The 14,013-nt window shown below is 37.0% G+C and overlaps 1 protein-coding gene across 2 annotated transcripts in view; it reads left to right on the top strand.

Moving 5' to 3' along the window:
- NELL2 (neural EGFL like 2) overlaps positions 1-14,013 on the top strand; it is a 324,517-nt gene that overhangs the window by 21,627 nt on the left and 288,877 nt on the right. The window lies entirely within an intron of this gene.

The raw sequence follows: 14,013 nt of genomic DNA, 5'->3' as shown, positions 1-14,013 counted from the left end.
GGTGTCATGCTATATGTTGGCAAATAAAACTCCAATAAAAAATATACAAAAAAAATTGTTGAAATAGATTGCTATTGAATGATTTTTGTCCAGTGATCTCTGCTTAAATCATGAGCTCTTTTCAGGTGAGGAGTGATCAGGCTGTTGGTAAAAAAGCCCAGTTTCTCAGACAGTCTGCCCCTTCTGGTTTTTCTACAGTGATGATGGGTTCATGAGGAGAGGGGTATGGTTTGGTGATGTCATACCTAATGGAGAGTCTTAAGATCTTTGAGAGGCATATCCTCTGGTTCCTCTATCTGTGGTGTGTGTGTGCACGTACAGATGTGGGTGAAGGTCCCCCTGTTCACCTCTCTGCTGTTCTCTGGGGTGACGTCCCATGCCTATCTTTTCACTTTTTTTTTTTTCTGCTAGCAGTTGTGACTCAAATCTATGGCTGCTGTCACTTTTTATACTGGCTTTTTTGTTAGCTTGGTCAGAGCCCAGTGGTATTGCTTGGCCAGCTGCCTTATCCTGGTTTCCCTATTGCTATAGGGCCCCAGGACGTGTGTGTCTAACACCCATTTGACTCTAGCCTGAGTGTCTGGCCCACTCTCTATAAAACTATCTCACTGCTTCTCTGATATGCTCTTTGGCAAGGTCCCCAACCAGACCTTGGGAAAGGTAAATCATCCCTCCTCCTTAGCCCGCTGCACTTCTGACTTTGCTAGGATGTAGCTGTGCTCCAAGCTGATACAGTTTTGGCAGCCCCCCAGACCATCATCTCCCCATGTTCAAAGAGGAGTGTGGACAAGAAGCCTCCTCTGCTCTCTCTGTTGCCCTCACTTGGTCAGTGCAACTCTTTCCAGGCCAAAGCCACGAGAGAGGAAAATCTTTCTTCTTTCTTCCCCTTTTTATTTTCTTTACAAGCCTTTCCAGTCTTGAGGAGTGTTTTTTAATTTTAATTTTTTATTAAAAAAAAATCTTCTTGCTTCTCCCTTCCGCTCTTTTGCTGTCACTGGTGGGAAGGGTATATTTAGTAGCACACTGCTAGGGAACTCTATGAGCCGCAGTCAACAAGCTTGGCTCTTGGTATATACAAAGAAGAACTTGAGAAATTTATAAAATCCTCTCCGTAGATAGTAGCAGGCTTGCAAGGCTATAGTCTTTCTGCAGAATCCTATTTTTGAATTACGAAGTTGAATATTACTTAGGATTTTTTTTTTGTATTTGTTCTATACTGAGCCAAAATCTTCCTCCCAGGCAGAAGGATGCTTAAGCTAGCTAAGGTGAATGCCTTCAGTAAGGCTCATTAATAATTTATAAAACATTATCCCTGTTATACATAAGAAAATAGAAATAAGTCCACTGTGTTAAATCTATGGTATTAGTCTCAGTGGAGTTAAATAGTAATAGGATATATGATTATAGTACTTTAGGAACATGTACCTTAGTTTGGAAGATAGGATTAATAGGAGTAAAATATACATATAAATAAGATAATAATCCAATACACTTACTTTATAAGAATAAAGATTCACATGTTTGAATCCTTACTGTATCAGTGATCCTGGCATGGAGTGAGTTACTGCCCTGCCAGTGGTAGTAAGGTGATGATGGTGACTGTATGGCTGAGTCCCTAACCCATTCCTCTGGTCCCTTTTTAGTCCTGGTCTGTCAGCCTCAAAGCTATTTGAAGTACACAATATTATATAATAATCTGAGTTATAGTATCAGTCATTGTATAATGTGGGGGAGTATTTTGCATGCTGATAATAAGCTACTCTCTCTTATGTTCTTGCAAGAAATTCTGAGATTAAAAAGCCACTTTCAGAAGACCTGTGGCCGATAATGGCTTCAGAACATGATTGTTTGTGAAATGTCAGAACACCATGTTTTTAATTCTGGAAAATGGTGTAACTGAAAAATCCCCGGTAACATTTGTATGTATCATACAGGCCATATCATATCATGCAGATCAAATGGAAATTGAAAGATCATTTGGGCATCTTAAAAATTATCAGCCTGAGAAAAACTAGAAAAGATATGTTTTAGGATTTATTTTGCATTGATCATCTTAAATAGGTTCTGTTGCTTCCAATAAAAGGTCATAATCATTTGGCATATTATTTGAAAGGAGAGAGTATAGACGAAAAATTAGATTTTTTTTTTCATCTGGAACACGGGCTACTCTTCTTTTTTTTTTTTTTGAATTTTACGTTGTTCTTTATTTCTTTTTTTTATTAGAGCTAGAGCATTATACTGATTTTTTTTAAAGTTCTCATATTATCTCTGAATTCCATTTTTTAGTTGTATGGGGGATTTTACAAAATATTTCTTGTAAAGGGGGAACATTGAAATCAGAGGGTCTGAGAACCCTCATACACAGCATGAGTTTCAATGTTTGCATACACTCGGGTGTAATTTTCCAACTGAGTATATACTTTGCTGCTTTTCAGTGTTTTTTTTTTTTCCCCTTCTTTTTTTTTATTTTATAAATTAATTTTTATTGGTGTTCAATTTACCAACATACAGAATAACACCCAGTGCTCATCCCGTCAAGTGTCCCCCTCCGTGCCCGTCACCCATTCACCCCCACTCCCCGCCCTCCTCCCCTTCCACCACCCCTAGTTCATTTCCCAGAGTTAGAAGTCTTTATGTTCTGTGTCCCTTTCTGATATCTCCCACACATTTCTTCTCCCTTCCCTTATATTCCCCTTCACTATTATTCATATTCCCCAAATGAGTGAGAACATACACTGTCCTTCTCCGATTGACTTACTTCACTCAGCATAATACCCTCCAGTTCCATCCACGTTGAAGCAAATGGTGGGTATTTGTTGTTTCTAATGGCTGAGTAATATTCTTCTGTTGCAGCAACTTAAAATGCAATAGATTGCAGCAGGAACAATATCGACATGACAAATGATAATGGTTCCAGAGGAGCTGTGCTGATCAATATTGTTAGTGATCCGTAAACTGAGGACTCTTTTAGCGGGGTTTGATATGATTAGACCACAGTGGCACTGAAGAAGCCATTCCCTTTTGTGGTATCAAGAATCTTCATAAAAACTGAATGTCTATGTTGATGCTGACACCATAGACTGCCTGGCAATGCTAGAATTTTTCTTTAAGATAAATGCATCGTTAACTATCATGGCTCCAGAGGAACTTTTGTGGTCTTTGGGGGTCAATAATCTCTAAATATGTACTAGCATAATGAACCACAGATGCTATGAGAGCACTTTTACAGACATCTGGTCTACAAGTTATTTCTTAAATGGCCTTAAACCATGTTCATGGCCAACTCAGTAACTTCAAGGGATCCACTCCAATTATTAGTCCATATGGTTGTTTACTGCTGTTGTTGTAAATGTTCCAAGTCCATTTTTATTGTATTAGCATTTTTTAAGGTCCAGAATAAGTCCTGCATGGAGTTTTAAGTCATTTTCTAATCTAAAAATCTTGAATTATAAAAGCCTTCAGGATTAAATGCTTGGCGTAAACAGAGACTAACCTAGGCAGTCAAAGAAAAGGTACATTTTGGTTCAAAGACTTTCCCCTGAAAATGGAGGCAAATTGAATTTTATTGCCACAGGGTCTTTGGAGTGACCCAAGAGTAGATACAGTAATAAAATTCATTGACCTTTAGTTTTTGTCTGAGGGCTGTGTGTGTCTATTGTATATGTGTGTGTATTTATGAAAAATCTCTGGTTCACAAAATTTTGAATCTTTTTTTCCTTTTTTAAAAAATTTTAATTCAATTTGCCATTGTATAGCATAACACCCAGTGCCCATGCCATCAAGTGCCCTCCTTAGTGCCCATCACCCAGTCACCCCATCCTCCTCCCCTTCCACAACCCTTTGTTTGTTTCCCAGAACTAGAAGTCTCTCATGATTTGTCTTCCTCTTTGATTTTTCCCGTTTCCCTCCTTTCCCTTATAGTCCCTTTCACTATTTTTTATATTCCGCATATGAGTGAAACCATATGATGATTGTCCTTCTCTTATTGGCTTATTTCACTCAGCATGATAGCCTTCAGTTCCATTCACATCGAAGCAAATGGTAGATATTCATCCTTTTTAATGGCTGAGTAATATTCCACTGTATATATAATTATATATAATATATAAAATATATACATATATAATTATATATAATAAATATAAAATTATATATATATATATATATATATATATATATATATATATACCACATCTTCCTTATTCATTCATCTGTTGAAGGGTATCATGGCTCCTTCCACAGTGTGGCTATTGTAGACATCGCTACAATGAACCTTGGGGTGCAAGAAAATTTTGAATCTTAATCCTTGGTGCTGGGTTGTTTCCTTTGCTTCAGAACCCTTAGTTTCCATTGAATTTAAAATGTAGCTTTTACCTTAGTACTGCATCCTGTCCCCAGCTCTCCGAATCAGAGCTGTCCAATAGAATGATGTGGTGGAAATATCCAGTATGGTAGCCACAACCACATGTGGCTCTTGAGCACTTGAAATGTGACTAGTGTGAATGAGGAACTGAGTTTTAAAATTGTATTTAAATTTGATAACTTAAATTTAAGTAGCCTCACATGGTTAGTGTGCTGATCTAGCCACTATATGCCACACTGCACATCACAGTGGGTACTACTCTGTACTGCATTGAATAGTGCAGCTGTAAATACTGTTCCTCATTCCTGTCACCTTCCCTGTGCTTGGTGGGCCGTATGTCGGGAATCTTAATATTTGATGCCCAATTAATAGTCTGTCTATATATCTATATATATATATATATATATATACGCACTCATTTGTGATAGGGAAGGTCTTTTGTTTGACATATACAACAATAAGAAGGACAGCTGGCTTTTCAGAATAAAATTTGGAGCCTGAATTATTTAATCACAATTTCTCAAGTTATAAAGTGATCAAAAATTTTACTTTTTTGAGTTTGTATAGGAAAAGAGCCTTGCCACAGATTTGGAAAATTTGATTGGAACTTTGGGACTCTGATTATTTCCATTTTTGAATAAAAATAGAGGAGTTTAGGAGGAGTATGTCCAAAAGCATTCAGTAAGGGACAGGCTGGAATTATCTGGCACTTTATGTCTTGCCAGAATTGAAATAATAGAATGGATACCAATTGTTGTTTTAAAAAAAACTTTTTAGAAAGTTTAAAACTTTAAAAAAGTCTAAAAAACTGTTATGTCAATTGTGCACAATGATAAACTCTCTTCTAGGTGTCATTCTTCTACTAATAGGAGAAAAGGAAAATAGTGGTTTACTGTGGCCAGATCTCCAGAAATGAGTTCTTCCTACTAAATTGATCATTTAAGATTTTGAACTAGATGTTACAATTGAGTAGATTTATGCTTGTGCTAATCTTTAAAATTGTTTCTCACAGGGGCATCTAAATGGCTTGGTTGGTTGAGCATCCAACTCTTGGTTTCCTCTTAGGTCATGATCTCAGTGTTGTGGGATCAAGCCCCGCGTAGGGCTCCACACTCAGTGCAGAGTCTGCTTGAGATTCTCTCTCCCTCTCCTTCTGGCCCTCCCTCCACCCCCACCGCTTTCTTGCTCTCTATCTCAAATCAATAAATAAGTCTTTTAAAGAAAAGGTATACTTGTATATCCCATATCTCATCATTCCAGGTAGTCCAGTATTGTTCATGTAAAAAAAGATTGCAAGCATCTTTGTGTCTCTTTCCAGGTGATCCCTGCCACTCCCCTTCTCCCACCCCAGCCTTTGAAGAAACTCTGACTTCTATAACCACAGCTTAGTTTTTGCTTGTTCTAAGTACTTCATAAAAATGGAATCATACAGTATGTAGTTTCTTGTGTCTAGATTTTTTTTTGTTCAGCCTGTTTTTGAGATTCATCCATGTAGCACATCTGAACTTTGTCCCTTTTTATTGCTGAGTAATATGTCATTGTACAACTATATCACAGCTTATTTTTCTGTTCTTTTGTTGACATATTCAGATTGCTTCTTATATTTTTGGCTATTATGATTAAAGCTGCTGTGAAAATTCCTGTACAAATCTTTTTTGTATTTATGTTTCCCTTTTTCATGGTAAGTACATAAAAGCAGAATTGTTGGCTCATAGAGTAGGTGAACATTGGACTTGATCAGAAACTATTCAGTTGTTTTCCTAAGCAGTTGAACATGGTATATTCCCACCAGCAATTTCTGAGAGTTCCAGTTGCTCCAAATTTCTGTTACATTGGGTGTTAAAAAGGTTGATTTTAGCCATTCTCATGAGTACATAGTATTTATCTCTTCTGGCTTTAATCTACATTTTCCTGGTGACAAATAATGTTAAGGACCTTTTCATGTGCTTTTGGCCATTCCTGTATCTTCTTTTGTGAAATTGCCGTTCATTTCTTTAACTCACTTTTTTTTTAATTGTTGAGTTTTAGTTCTTTCCATATCCTGATGACAAATTCTTGATCAGTTATATATATATATATATATATATATATATATATATATATATATATATATTTGATTTCCTTTGTAGTTTGCCTATTGTCTTGATAAAGTGTTTTGATGGACAGAAGTTTCAGTTTCCTAGGGTTGCTATGACAAATTAACTGCACACTTGGGGCTTAAAACAACAGAAATTTATCCTCACACTTCTGAAGTCCAGCAGCCTCAATTCCCAGTGTTTGCTAAGTTTCCTCTGAAGAACCCTTTCTGTCTTCTTCCTAGCTTCTGGTAGTTCCTAGAAATCCTTGGTGTTAATGGGCTTGGACCTGTATCGTTCCAGCTTCTCCCTCTGTCTTCACGTGGCCCTTTCCCTCTTTGTTTCTGTGTCATCATGTATCCATGTGGCCTTCTTATAAGGACATTCATCATTGGATTTAGGGCTTACCCTCATTCAGCCCAGTCCAATGTGATCTCATTTTAACTAATCCCCGGTAAGTTCACATTATGAATTCTGGTGGACATGATTTTGGGGGGGCACCCTATTCAACCCAGTAGACTTCACTATTTTCTTAATGAAGTCTTTTGGTGAACAGACTCAATCCAGTGTATCCATTTTTTTATGATTGATGTTTTCTGTACTCTAATAAATCTTTGCCTGTTCCAAGTTCTCAAAGATACTCTTCTCTGCTTTCTTCTAGCATTTTTATAGTTTTTACTTTTTATAGGTTTTACATTGAATTCTATAATGCATGTTGAATTTATTTTGTTTTTTTTTATGGTATAAGATGGAATTCAAGGATGATTATTTTTTTTCCATATAAACATCTCATTTTTCCAGCATGATTTATTGAAAATATTCTCTTTTCCTCATTGAATTATTTTGATACTTTTGTCAAAAGCTATTGAACATATAAATATGCCTCTGTTTCTAGACTCTCTGAGCTATTCTGCTGCCACACTGTCTTGATTACCGTGGACTTTTAGTTAAGACTTGACATCAGGTAGTTGATGTCTTCTGGCCTCCTCTTTCCCTCCCTCCCTTTCTGCTTTCTTTCCTTTTCAGGATTGTTTTGGCTTTTGTAGACCTTTTGCATTCCACTGAATTTTGTTTTCCTCTAAAGAATGTTGAGTTTTTTTCTGATAGGCAGTCACTTTACTGGAGGATTGTCATTATTCTGTTAAGGCTTGGTTTCAGGATTAGCTAAAGTAGCTCTAAGAGTAGCTAGAGTAGTTCCACCCCTAAGGTATGGCCTTTCTAGGCTTAAATGCTCTTGATGTTCAGAGAGGTCTTCCTATTCTGGGTAGTCATAATCCAACGGCTCCCAACACTGTGTGACTTCTGGAACCTCCGATCCATTTGGCTTTACTCCTTAGGAACTGTTTTCCACCAATCTATTAGAGTGTTGCTCAGTGCCTGCACAGCTTAGTAATTTGCCAAATTTGGGAAGTTCACATTGTTCTTGAGCACCCTATATAGATTCCAGGAACTCTTCTTCTGCACATCTCCCTTCTGTCTCTATGCAGCAAAGACTGTTGCTCTCTTTGATTTCCATCCGCGTCTGTGTGCTTCAGTTTGCAAACCACACCTAAACAGAAAGCCAAGATTCTCTCAAGGAGCACAATTCTATACTATCTGTTGTCCAGTGACTAAAATTAGTTGCTTTTTACATTTTGTCTAATTTTATTGTTTTATAAAGCAGACGGTAAGTATGATAGCCATTGCTATATTGTGGCTGATGCAGGAAAACTGTACTATCTTTTTAGAAAGATGTAAACAGTATTCCCAGTCAATAAGATTTTTGAAGTTGTCTAATATTTAACGATTTAATCTGTGGAAAGTTGAAATGAGGTACTCGTTATAGAAGTGTTCAGCCCAGGGCCTGATCCTGGAGACCCCGGGATTGAGTCCCACATCGGCCTCCCTGCATGGAGGCTACTTCTCCCTCTGCCTGTGTCTCTGCCCCTCTCCCTCTGTGTGTCTCTCATGAATAAATAAATAAAATCTTAAAAAAAATTAAGGAATGTGAAATAGACCATAGGGTAAATTTAAAGAAGTCCAATTATTTCTGGCAATCAAGGAGATTGTAGCAGTTTGGTATGTCATACCATAAAGCCTGCCAATTTCTGTTCTCTTCTATCCATTGTATGGTCAGTTAATAGAGGCATTGCTCAGTGTGCAAGTGTTCACTGGTCTATTTATTTTAAGTTGTTGAATTTTAATAAAATTATTATGGTTTTCACCCAATAGGTCATTATACCAACAAAAAAGTACTACCTTAAGAATATTAAAAATATCAAGGTTTCCCTGCTCATAGTACTTTGCAAAACTATTTGTTATCTCCTCAAATTCAGACACATTAACAACTGCCCGAGAAAGACATTTTCAACATTTTAAAAGATATCTCTTTTCCATGTATTTGACCTATTCCTACCTTGGAAAAAAGGAGAGAAAGTGAATTGATACATTTTCTACAGTACCTTTGACTTATAGTACAATTTGTTTTAAGCTAGAGATCTATAAAAAAAGTGGTTGAAATTTCTGTTGGTCAGGGAACCTCTATGTTTTATTGCTTACTTAAATTTTGTTAAGAGGATATATATTACATGTATACTGTCATTTAGAAAGAAAAATAAAGAGAAAATATGAAAATACATTTCAACATCAAAGCAATAGATACACATTTTGAAACTGCTCTGGGCCAGTTTGGATTTTGATTTTTTTGATTATGGAGAGACATTAACTACTTAAAAAAAGGCCAGTATGTGAAATGATTAGAATGATTTAGTAAGTATTTCTCACTATATAAACCTTTCCTAAAGGAAAAAAAATTCTTGCTGACTCCCATTATGCACCTAAATTATTTGTATTATATTTCCCTTCCTATATTATTATGTTCCTTAAATTAATTAAATGAAAAACATTTAAATTCCTTGTGCCAATAACATTTATACTACTTTTAAATCAAAGCAAATTTACAATTTAAATACAAACAAAGCTGTAGATACAAATTAATAATATAAAAGTTTAATATGATGGATAAGGTTTTGCTGAAAATCTAAATTGTTGTTTACAACATAAATATGGTGGTGACGTTAGGATGCAGGTTCCTTTAAGCTTGATGCATGTACTGTGTGATGACTCAGTTCTTCTGTCACTTCATTGTGAATACAGCATATGTGGATATTGCTGTAAATATGGTATTCAGTGATATAGCCTGGCTATTTCTTGGCCTGAAGTCATCATTTATATGTGTTCCTTGCATATATCTTTTCACATTTGTTTGTGACGGTCACAAGAATACTACTGGGGTTAATGTAGTTATAAACAATAAGATAAGGCAGGTACTGCTATTTCATGACAGTTCTCTAAAAAGTGGTTTTCCAGATGTTCAAGAGTGCATTCACATTGATCTTAAAATTGGTATCATAACCAACGACAAAAGGTACAATTCTTATAGTTGACCTAAAGACTTAGGAATGCATCCATGCTCATACAGTTTAATACACAGTCTTGTAGAATGATGTGAAAAAGCAGGGAGACTAGGAGACTGTTACAACAATCTGGAAGTAGGCTTTCAAGAGCTTGAAACAGAGTGGAAAGAGTGGAAATGGAAAAGAAAGTCAATGGGTGGTGACAGATTAAGAGCCCCAGTATTTCAGTTCATTTGAAATATTTTTTTGTTCATTCAGCCATTCATTTCTTCATTGGCCCATCCATCGCTGAGGAGGCTGCCCTCTATGGTGACTAAAAATTTGATTTGTTTTGTCATCTGGTTTCTCCTTATGGAATTGTTAAATATAAAGTCATGGTACTTAGTAGGTTCTTGATAAATGACATTTATTACTAATCCATTCATATTAAGTTTTAAATTCTGTCAGGAAGTAGACTACATTGGGATAGATAAGACCGGAGTACTGTTTTCAAGGAGCTAAAAGTGTAGTGATGTGAAATCAATGAAACACCCCGCAGTGTGGCAAGCTCTACAGTACTCAGTGGACTGGCTTTCTCTACCAACTCTATGAGGTCTTTAGGACTGCCTCCTGGAGCAGGATGTTTGACTGAGCTGGAACTTGGAAAGCATTTAGGTGCTTGCTTGACAGGCCAGTGAGGTAGGAAAGAGAGGACATTCTAGGCAGAAGCACAGCATTTGCAATGATATGGGGAATCCAGGAGCTTGGTGCACTTGGAGGTGTGTATATGGTTTGGTGTGGATGGAATGTAGTGAACAAATGGGAGCATGGCCAAGGATGCGATTGAAAGGGCAGCAACAATAAAACAATATTGAGTATTGAAAATCAGAGTAGAAACCTGACCTTTGGCATCTGTCTTGCCAGTGCGTGCCATTGCTCTTGGGAAGAACTCAGAAGACCTGGGTTAAGCAGTGCAGTCAAGCCCAGCCGCCAGGAATGCAGTACAAAGCTGGGTCCCCAGATGGCAGGCAGGCAAATGGTGTTATCATGGGTGAGAAGAGCAGAATTTCTGTGCAGTCATTATGTAAACTTTTTACCATTATTGTAGTCTTGATGGCAAACTGAGGGAATGGTAGTCCTTGAGTGAAAACTTCACTAAGTAAGTAGCATTACAAGTTTGAAAAAAATGTTTTAGTAGCAGAAAGAGCTTTGATTTAGATTATTACAAGTATACATTTCATATTAATATTTCTACACAGAACCAAGGAGTTCTTTCTGGAAAAAAGCCTTTTTGTTTTGATAGTATTCAATTATTGGTATTAGTCAAAGATAGTGCAGGAGCTTCCTGTTTTTTTTTGTGCTAATGCTCATATTCTTAATTGATATCTCTGAAGAGAAATCTATGGTGCTTAAACCATTGATTTGGGTCGTTGTTACAAAGAATTCTTTTTTTTATGACTTATGTTGCATATCATTTATATATAATGGATCATCTCTGTTTTCTTCTAGCACAATTTTCTTTTTCTTTACTACTATTGCCGTAAGTAACATGAAAACATAAACACAGACTGGGTTTTCTAGTGATGATTATAGTGCTTTAATTTTCTTTAAAATTTCATTTGGGGTTACCGAGGTTACCAAAGACGCACGTATATATTCTGCAGAGGCATAATTAGTACAATGGCAGATAATAATCCTTCACAGATGGTAGAGAGGAATAAGAGAAAAATTTTACAAAGATCATAATGAGAACAGGAAGTGGTGTAATATAAATTCACTTGTGTGCACAGATTGGAGTGTGCGTGGGGAGATGTGGGGGATGCGCAAAATGAAACCCCCTCATCACACGCTGAAAATTGCCATCTTGCAGTCAACGGGTTCTCCTCCTTCTCAGATGTTGAAGCTATGCTTCCAGGACAGCAGGAGAAAATTTCCTAGTTCAATATATTTCCACTTACTTGATGAACTCACTTAAATTGTGGCTATTAAAAGCTGATGATGTAAAAAAATAAATTAATTTAAAAAATAAAATAATAAGAAACAAAAGCTGATGATGTGCATGTTGAAATGACTGTTCATATCCGTATCTATTAGAGAAGTATTCTCTACTTCCCATGACTTTTCTGTCACTTATAATAAAAAATGTAAGTATTTTAGTTCCATTTGAAGAGTTCAACACATGTCCAGTTATCTGGTGTTGAAGTTTACCTGTTTTTTCACACCGATTTATTCATGAACATCAGTTTGAATTCTTTGAATATCAAAGTGTGTGTGCAAGAGACATATTAATTGGGCACTTATTATGGGCCAGGAACTGTTATAAGTGGTTTATGTATGTTAACCCTGACAATGACCCTATGTACTATAATTACTCCCATATTGCAGGTAGGAAGCCAAAGTCACCGTGGCCCAAGGAGGTTAAATAACTTTTTAAAACTAGAAAACGATAGAAATGGCATGAAAACTCAATATATACCAACTGCAAAGTGCACACACTTATTCAAAAATGTTTATTAAAAGTGTAGGTACACTTAATGCAATGAAGGATCGGTACTCATAATTTGTGTATTACCTACTAATTCATATTGACATTACTTACAAAAACCATTTTTCGTGATTGTTCCACCTGAGTAGTAGTTGCTGGTTTTTGTAATCAACTGTATAAGTGTTCTTACTGACGTTTCAACGTATCCTCTGTTGCCACAATTTCTTTTTTTTTTCTTTCTTTTTTTTTTATAAATTAATTTTTATTGGTGTTCAATTTACCAACATACAGAATAACACCCAGTGCTCATCCCGTCAAGTGTCCCCCTCCGTGCCCGTCACCCATTCACCCCCACTCCCCGCCCTCCTCCCCTTCCACCACCCCTAGTTCATTTCCCAGAGTTAGAAGTCTTTATGTTCTGTGTCCCTTTCTGATATCTCCCACACATTTCTTCTCCCTTCCCTTATATTCCCCTTCACTATTATTCATATTCCCCAAATGAGTGAGAACATACACTGTTTGTCCTTCTCCGATTGACTTACTTCACTCAGCATAATACCCTCCAGTTCCATCCACGTTGAAGCAAATGGTGGGTATTTGTCGTTTCTAATGGCTGAGTAATATTCCATTGTATACATAAACCACATCTTCTTTATCCATTCATCTTTCGATGGGCACCGAGGCTCCTTCCACAGTTTGGCTATTGTGGACATGGCTGCTAGAAACATCGGGGTGCAGGTGCCCCGGCGTTTCATTGCATCTGAACCTTCGGGGTAAATCCCTAACAGTGCAATTGCTGGGTCGTAGGGCAGGTCTATTTTTAATTCTTTGAGGAACCTCCACACAGTTTTCCAGAGTGGCTGCACCAGTTCACATTCCCACCAACAGTGTAAGAGGGTTCCCTTTTCTCCGCATCCTCTCCAACATTTGTTGTTTCCTGCCTTGTTAATTTTCCCCATTCTCACTGGTGTGAGGTGGGATCTCATTGTGGTTTTGATTTGTATTTCCCTGATGGCAAGTGATGCAGAGCATTTTCTCATGTGCATGTTGGCCATGTCTATGTCTTCCGCTGTGAGATTTCTCTTCATGTCTTTTGCCCATTTCATGATTGGACTGTTTGTTTCTTTGGTGTTGAGTTTAATAAGTTCTTTATAGATTTTGGAAACTAGCCCTTTATCTGATATGTTATTTGCAAATATCTTCTCCCATTCTGTAGGTTGTCTTTGAGTTTTGTTGACTGTATCCTTTGCTGTGCAAAAGCTTCTTATCTTGATGAAGTCCCAATAGTTCATTTTTGCTTTTGTTTCTTTTGCTTTCGTGGATGTATCTTGCAAGAAGTTACTGTGGCCAAGTTCAAAAAGGGTGTTGCCTGTGTTCTCCTCTAGGATTTTGATGGAGTCTTGTCTCACATTTAAATCTTTCATCCATTTTGAGTTTATCTTTGTGTATGGTGCAAGAGAGTGGTCTAGTTTCATTCTTCTGCATGTGGATGACCAATTTTCCCAGCACCATTTATTGAAGAGACATTTTTAAAATGACAGAGATGAGCTCTATGGATTGTGGTTTGCTTGTGCTGTTTGTAGAGTCCAGGCTTCTGTGAAGTGCCTTTGCAGCATTACAATCAAGTAACCTCCTGTGTAGCTTTCACAAAGGCCATTTTACCCTTGGAGCTCCCATCTTTAGGAAGCTATTCTCCCTTGATTTGTGCTTCTACTT

Source organism: Nyctereutes procyonoides, unplaced genomic scaffold (genome assembly GCF_905146905.1).
Source record: "Nyctereutes procyonoides isolate TBG_1078 unplaced genomic scaffold, NYPRO_anot_genome, whole genome shotgun sequence".
NCBI lineage: Eukaryota > Metazoa > Chordata > Mammalia > Carnivora > Canidae > Nyctereutes > Nyctereutes procyonoides.
The sequence above is the reverse complement of the archived record's forward strand: the minus strand, read 5'-3'. Positions and strand labels throughout refer to the sequence as shown.